The sequence below is a fragment of the Bufo bufo genome, chromosome 7 (genome assembly GCF_905171765.1).
Source record: "Bufo bufo chromosome 7, aBufBuf1.1, whole genome shotgun sequence".
In the NCBI taxonomy this organism is placed as follows: Eukaryota; Metazoa; Chordata; class Amphibia; order Anura; family Bufonidae; genus Bufo; species Bufo bufo.
In genome coordinates this window covers 128,026,774-128,033,579 of record NC_053395.1, presented here as the reverse complement: position 1 = coordinate 128,033,579, position 6,806 = coordinate 128,026,774, and the positions used below count along the sequence as shown (strand labels likewise).

Sequence of the window (6,806 nt, the reverse complement as noted above, 5' to 3'; positions counted from 1 at the left end):
TTTCCAGCAAGCCCTGGGAATATAGCCAGGCCAGATATGGTTCTCTTTCTTGGGAGATACCTCTTTGCATATCCGTTTCCCATGGAGCATTGTCAATAAGTCCCCATACCATAGAGTTCTTCCTGTAAGTCTCCATACAGGACTGGTCTCTTTAAAGAGATTCAGCTCCTTGCCTAAGTTGCCTCCAAGACATTGCATTCAGCCAGCCAGAATCCTACACCCTACTGATGAGGGGCATGCACCTGGAACAGCGGTCTATGGGTAGGCTTCTCTGCCTTTTGGCTAAGATCAAGTGTAGTATCTGTTCTTATCCGTCCGGTCAAGTTTACTCCCGGGATATAGAGCAGAGAACCACTGTATAGTACCTGTCCTTCAGTGCAGCTGCACTGTACTCCATCTAAGCGGGACAGAGAACCACAGATCAAAGCCATGAGGCAGGGTTGTGTTGAAAGCCCAAAGTGCACAGTGCCCCAGGGGTGGTATCCCTGGGGTGCCTGAACTCACTGGGTTTAGTCCTTTGCCCACAGAGTGATGGCACATTTGAACAGGCACTTTTCTTTCCCACATTTTTAGCGCACACACCTCTATTTGCTCGGCTTCGACCCTGAAAATATGAGGAATTTTTATAATTCCGGTCGAATGTCCGGGCCGTAATGGCACACATTCATAGTAACATAGTACATAAGGCCGAAAAAAGACATTTGTCCATCCAGTTCGGCCTGTCATCCTGCAAGTTGATCCAGAGGAAGGCAAAGAAAACCCTGTGAGGTAGAAGCCAATTTTCCCCACTTTAGGGAAATAAAAAACTCCTTCCCAACTCCAATCAGGCAATCAGAATAACTCCCTGGATCAACGACCCCTCTCTAGTAGCTATAGCCTGTTATATTATTACACTCCAGAAATACATCCAGGCCCCTCTTGAATTATTTTATTGTACTCACCATCACCACCTCCTCAGGCAGAGAGTTCCATAGTCTCACTGCTCTTGCCGTAAAGAATCCTCTTCTATGTTTGTGTACAAACCTTCTTTCCTCCAGACGCAGAGGATGTCCCCTCATCACAGTCACAGTCCTGGGGATAAATAGATGATGGGATAGATCTCTGTACTGACCCCTGATATATTTATACATATTAATTAGATCTCCCCTCAGTCTTCTTTTTTCTAAAGTGAATAACCCTAATTTTGATAATCTTTTAGGGTACTGTAGTTGCCCCATTCCAGTTATTACTTTAGTTGCCCTCCTCTGGACCTTCTCCAGCTCTGCTATGTCTGCCTTGTTTACAGGAGCCCAGAACTGTATACAGTACTCCATGTGTGGTCTGACTAGCGATTTGTAAAGTGCCGCTTTTGATGCAACCCATTATCTTATTGGCCTTGGCAGCAGCTGCCTGACACTGTTTTTTGCAGCTTAGTTTGCTGTTTATTAAAATTCCTAGATCATTTTCCATTTCAGTGTTACCGAGTATTTTACCATTTAGTATGTACGGGTGACTTGCATTATTCCTTCCCATGTGCATAACCTTACATTTGTCAGTGTTAAACCTCATCTGCCACTTATCTGCCGAAGCCTCCAATCTATCCAGATCCATCTGTAGCAGTATACTGTCCTCTTCAGTGTAAATTACTTTACACAGTTTAGTGTCATCTGCGAAAATTGATACTTTACTATGCAAGCCTTCTACAAGATCATTAATAAATATATTGAAGAGAATAGGGCCCAATACTGACCCCTGAAGTACCCCACTAGTGACAGTGACCCAATCTGAGTGTGTACCGTTAATAACCACCCTCTGTTTTCTATCACTCAGCCAGTTACTTACCCACATACAGATGTTTTCTCGCAGTCCGAGCATACTTATTTTATATACTAACCTTTTATGTGGTACAGTGTCAAATGCTTTGGAGAAGTCCAGATATATGACATCCATTGATTTGCCGCTGTCAATTCTAGAACTTACCTCCTCATAGAGACTGATTAAATTAGTTTGGCATGACCGATCCCTCATGAAGCCATGCTGATATGGCATTATTTGCTTATTTCTGTTGAGATGCTCTAAGATAGCATCTCTTAGAAAACCTTCAAACAGTTTACCCACAACAGATGTTAAACTTACCGGGCTATAGTTTCCAGGCTCTGTTTTTGGACCCTTTTTGAATATTGGCACCACATTTGCCATGCGCCAATCCTGTGGGACATTCCCTGTCAGTATAGAGTCCGCAAATATCAGAAATAAGGGTCTGGCTATGACATTACTTAATTCCCTTAGAATACGGGGGTGTATGCCACCCGGTCCTGGCGATTTGTCTATTTTAATCTTTTTAAGTCGCTGATGTAATTCTTCCTGGGTCAGACAGGACACTTTTCATGGGGAATTTATTTTTACATTCTGCATGTCACCTGACAGTTTATTTTCCTCAGTGAATACATTGGAGAAAAAAATATAACAGCTTTGCTTTCTCCTCGTCGCTCTCTGCGACTCCCCCCTCATTACTCTTTAAAGGGCCGACACCTTCAGATTTATACTTTTTAACATTTATATAATTGAAGAATATTTTAGGGTTAGTTTTACTCTCCTTGGCAATTAATTTCTCGGTCTCTAGTTTGGCCGCTTTTATTTGTATTTCTTCCTTATAGTTTTTCAGTGCTTCCGTGCTACCCTCCTGTTTTAGTGATTTAAATGCTTTCATTTTGTCATTTATTGCTTTCTTTACAGTTCTATTTATCCACATTGGTTTCTTTTTGTTCCTTAACCTTTTATTCCCATACGGTATGTACCTCTCACAATGAGATTTTAGGATGCTTTTAAAGATATCCCATTTTGAGGCTGTATTTTTATTTTTGAGGACATTATCCCAGTTAGTTAGGCCTATGGCCTCTCTTAGTTGGCTAAATTTAGCTTTTTTGAAGTCTGGTATTTTTGTTCCTCCCTGTAGAAATGCTCTTTTGAATGATAATTGGAAGGTTATTACTTTATGGTTACTATTTCCCAGGTGTCCCCCAACCTGCAAGTCTGTTGTTCTATCAGGCCTATGGGTTAATACTAAGTCCAGTATGGCCGTCCCTCTAGTCGGGTCCTGAACCAGTTGGGAGAGGTAATTGTCTTTGGTTATTGCCAAGAGATATACAAGTTTCATTTTCCCAGTCTATATCTGGGTGGTTGAAGTCCCCCATAATAACCACCTCATAATGATTTGCCGCCTTGTCTATCTCGTTTAGTAGTAGATTTTCTGTGAACTCTGGTATATTAGGTGGTTTATAGTAAACTCCTATTAGTAATTTATTATTGCTTTTAGCTCCATGTATCTCTACCCACAGTGACTCCACATGTTCATGTCCCTCACCTATATCTTCACGGAGTGTGGGCTTTAGACAAGACTTTACATAAAGGCAAACCCCTCCCCCTCTCCGGTTTTGACGATCCTTTCTAAACAGACTGTAACCTTGTACATTAACTGCCCAGTCATAGCTATTATCCAGCCATGTCTCAGTTATTCCGACTATGTCATAGTTCTCCTCACAGATCACTAATTCCAGCTCCCCAGTTTTATTAGTCAGGCTTCTGGCATTAGTATACATACATTTGAGAGGTTTATGTATATTTTTTACTCTACACCTTTCCTTCTGAACTGTTCTAGTCCCTTCCATTCCTCCCTCAGTCCCACTATCTTGCCTCTGGTCTCTATCTGCACTATCGTCCCCTCCTATAATGTAATTTTCCTCCCCCCCAGTCCCTAGTTTAAACACTCCTTCAACCTTCTAGCCATATTTCTCCCCAAAACATCTTCCCCTTCCCCATTGAGGTGCAGCCCATCCCTACGATAGAGCCTGTAGCCAATAGAGAAGTCGGCCCAGTTCTCCAGGAACCCAAACCCCTCCTTCCTACACCAGTTCTTGAGCCACTTGTTAATCTCCCTAATCTCCCGCTGCCTTTCTTGTGTGGCCGCTGCCCTAAGCTTTCGACCTAAATCCCTGAAATCATTTTTAAGGACTCTCCACCTACCTCTAACTTTGTCATTGGTTCCGATATGGACCATGACCGCTGGATCTTCTCCAGCCCCTCCCAGTAATCTGTCAACCCGATCCGCGATGTGTCGAACTCTAGCGCCAGGAAGACAGCACACTATTCGGCGATCACGGTCTTTGTGACAGATTGCCCTATCTGTTCCCCTAATAATGAAGTCACTTTATAAATTTTTTGTGTTCACTGTGTGCACTTTTCCACATTTGTTGTGTTCACTAGGATTTTCAGGGTTGCGGCGCCCCTACGAGTACCCCCCCTGAGGTCTAGGGGTGGTGTGTGTGGCCATATTGGTTCCTCACCCCCCTGCCAAACCCCTTGGGCTCTCCCTCCGGGGAGAGTCCAGACCTTTGTTGAAGCTCCTGGCTGACGCCCTGGATGGCAGCCGAGGCGAAAGCCGGGAGCACAGACGGGCGTAACCATGGCTTCGGTTGAGGGTTGCCATTTGTCCCCGTTCCTTGCAGGAGCCGTAGGCCCGGAGGAATAGGGAATGGTTTGTGGGGGGCCCGTCTCTTATGGAGAGGGCCTGCGATAGACCGAAACCTAGTGCACGTTTTTGTGTGGCACGCTGCATGATTTTGTTGCATGGGGTGAGAAAGCATGGACTTTGGGCTTTCGGTAAAAAAAAAAAAAAAAAGCGGTTTATGGGTAGATATCTAGCTTAGTTATTTTCCTTTTTTAAATTCCAAGGCTTTTTGGAAAGTCAGGTCTTGACTCATAGGGGGCTACTTTCAATAGGTGGCGCTGGTGAGATGGTTCTCTTTCTTGGGAGATACCTCTTTGCATATCGGGTCCCCATGTGGCTGTAGGGGGTACCCGATGGCATGGAAGGCAGCACAATGCCTTCCTGAGGCATCGCCGCTGCCTTCTTGTGACCTGCCTGTGAGATCCAGCCCCTGGATTTCACAGGCCGGATGCTGTAATAGTAATACACACAGTATTACTCATACAGCCAATGCATTCCAATACAGAAGTATTAGAATGCATTGTAAAGGATTAGACCCCCAAAAGTCCCAAAGTAGGACAAAAAATTAAGTTTAAAAAAAAGTTGAAAAAAAAAGTTTTCCCCCCCAAAAAATAAAAGTTTCAAGTAAAAATAAACAAAAACATAATTTTCCCCAAATAAAGTAAAAAAAAATTGGTAAAAAATAGCGGGGGAAAAAAAGTATACATATTAGGGATCGCCGCGTCCGTATCGACTGGCTCTATAAACATATCACATGACCTAACCCCTCAGATGAACACCGTAAAAAAAACAAAAAAAAGTGTGCTAAATAAACCAATTTATTGTCACCTTACATCACAAAAAGTACAACAGCAAGCGATCAAAAAGGCGTTTGCCCACCAAAATAGTACCAATCTAACCGTCACCTCATCCCGCAAAAAATGAGCCCATACCTGAGACAATCGCCCAAAAATATGGTTCAGAATATGGAGACACTAAAACATCATTTTTTTTGTTTTAAAAAAGCTGTTATTGTGTAAAACGTACATAAATAAAAAAAGTATACATATTAGGTATCGCCGCGTCTGTATCGACCGGCTCTATAAAAATATTACATGATCTAACCCCTCAGATGAACACCGTAAAAAAATTTAAAATAAAAACTGTGCTAAATAAACCATTTTTTGTCACTTTACATCACAAAAAGTGTAATAGCAAGCGTTCAAAAAGTCACACGCACCCCAAAATAGTGCCAATAAAACAGTCATCTCATCCCGCAAAAATATTACCCTACCAACGGAAAAAATTATGGCTCTCAGACTATGGAAACACTAAAACATGTTTTTTTTTTCAAAAAAGAAATCATTGTGTAAAACTTACATAAATAAAATAAAAAAGTATACATATTAGGTATCGCCGCATCCGTCACAACCTGGTCTATAAAAATACCACATGATCTAACCTGTCAGATGAATGTTGTAAATAACAAAAAATAAAAACGGTGACAAAACAGCTATTTCTTGTTACCTTGCCTCACACAAAGTGTAATATAGAGCAGCCAAAAATCATATGTACCCTAAACTAGTACCAACAATACTGCCACCCTATCCCGTAGTTTCTAAAATGGGGTCACTTTTTTGGAGTTTCTACTCTAGGGGTGCATCAGGGGGGCTTCAAATGGGACATGGTGTCAAAAAAACAGTTCAGCAAAATCTGCCTTCCAAAAACCGTATGGCATTCCTTTCCTTCTGCGCCCTGCCATGTGCCCGTACAGCGGTTTACGACCACATATGGGGTGTTTCTGTAAACTACAGAATCAGGGCCATAAATATTGAGTTTGGTTTAGCTGTTAACCCTTGCTTTGTAACTGGAAAAAAATTATTAAAATGGAAAATCTGCCAAAAAAGTGAAATTTTGAAATTGTATCTCTATATTCCATTAATTCTTGTGGAACACCTAAAGGGTTAATAACGTTTTTAAAATCAGTTTTGAATACCTTGAGGGGTGTAGTTTATAGAATGGGGTAATTTTTGGGTGGTTTCTATTATCTAAGCCTCACAAAGTGATGTCAGACCTTAACTGGTCCCTAAAAATTGTGTTTTTGAAAATTTCAGAGAAATTTCAAGATTTGCTTCTAAACTTCTAAGCCTTGTAACATCCAAAAAAAAATAAAATATCATTCCCAAAATGATCGAAACATGAAGTAGACATATGGGGAATGTAAAGTAATAATTATTTTTGGAGGTATTACTATGTATTATAGAAGTAGAGAAATTGAAACTTGGAAATTTGCTATTTTTTTTTACAAATTTTTTGGTAAATTTGCTATTTTTTTATAAAT

General features: G+C 41.3%; 1 pseudogene; it reads left to right on the top strand.

Annotated features, from left to right (window-relative positions):
• Positions 1-262: 262 nt before the first annotated feature.
• Positions 263-397, top strand: LOC121009082 (annotated as a pseudogene).
• The last annotated feature ends 6,409 nt before the right edge of the window (positions 398-6,806 follow it).